This window comes from Mastomys coucha, unplaced genomic scaffold (assembly GCF_008632895.1).
Source record: "Mastomys coucha isolate ucsf_1 unplaced genomic scaffold, UCSF_Mcou_1 pScaffold4, whole genome shotgun sequence".
NCBI classification, from domain to species: domain Eukaryota; kingdom Metazoa; phylum Chordata; class Mammalia; order Rodentia; family Muridae; genus Mastomys; species Mastomys coucha.
Window position 1 is genome coordinate 44575161 of NW_022196910.1, and position 1047 is coordinate 44576207.

At 47.1% G+C, this 1047-nt stretch overlaps 1 pseudogene; it reads left to right on the plus strand.

Annotated features, from left to right (window-relative positions):
- Positions 1-173: 173 nt before the first annotated feature.
- On the plus strand, positions 174-800 carry LOC116075910 (annotated as a pseudogene).
- Positions 801-1047: the final 247 nt, after the last annotated feature.

Genomic DNA, 1047 nt, shown 5'->3' on the forward strand with positions numbered 1-1047 from the left:
CCCCCCCCCCCCCCCGCCATGTATTTCAATGGACCTGTATATCTGTAGTTTCAGCTACAAGGGAAACTGACAAAGATTACTTGCAAGTTCAAAGCCTGCCAGAGCCATTTAGTGAGTTTAAAGCCAGCCTACACGATTTACCTAGCCCTTGACTAAACACTTAAATATTTATATGAGTAGTAATGTAGCTCAGTGGTAGAATGCTTTCCTAGGTATTAAAGCTCTAGGTTTAACCCAAATAACATAAGAAGAAAGGGCCTTTTGTGAATGGTGGTGAACAAACATGCAGTGCCATGAAGGCATCAGGCACGCTTTGGGAGTACAAGGCAGTGGAGCACTGCTTGTCGGCCCCAAAATGACACACACACCGCCACTGTACGGAATGCGAATCTTTGCACCCAACCATGTGGTGGCCAAGTCCCGCTTTGGATACTTTATGTCGCAGCCAAAGAAGTCATCTGGGGGAGATTGTGTGCTGTGGACAGGTGTTTGAGAAGTCACCCCTGCGTGTGAAGACTGTGCGACGACTCCCACAGTGGCACACACAATACATACCTAGGTACCAGGACCTGACCACCGCTGGTGCAGTCACTCAGTGCTACCGCAGACATGGGTGCCCAACATCGTACCCCCCCACCCCACCCCACCCCCGCACACTCTATCCAGATCATGAAGGTAGATGGGGCCCGCTGTCAAGCAGTTCCAAGACTCCAAAATCAAAATTCTCATTGCTCCACCGTGTGTTGTGGGGCCAGCACAAACCATGCTTTACCACCAAGAGGCCCAACATCTTCTTCTAGACACAGAGACATACTGAATAAAAACTTCAGACTGCTAAAAAAAGAAGAAGAAGACGAAAGGGAGGAAGAAAAGAGGAAAAGGAAGGAGGGAGGGAGAGAGGAAAGAAGGAAAGTATTTATGCAGTCAAAAAGCTAAAGGAGGTGAGACATGCGTATATCTGTAGAAGAATATTCCAGACAGAAGAACTAAGGTAGAAGTAGGATTTCCATGTTCAAAAAGCATTAAGAAAACTAGACTGTAGTATAG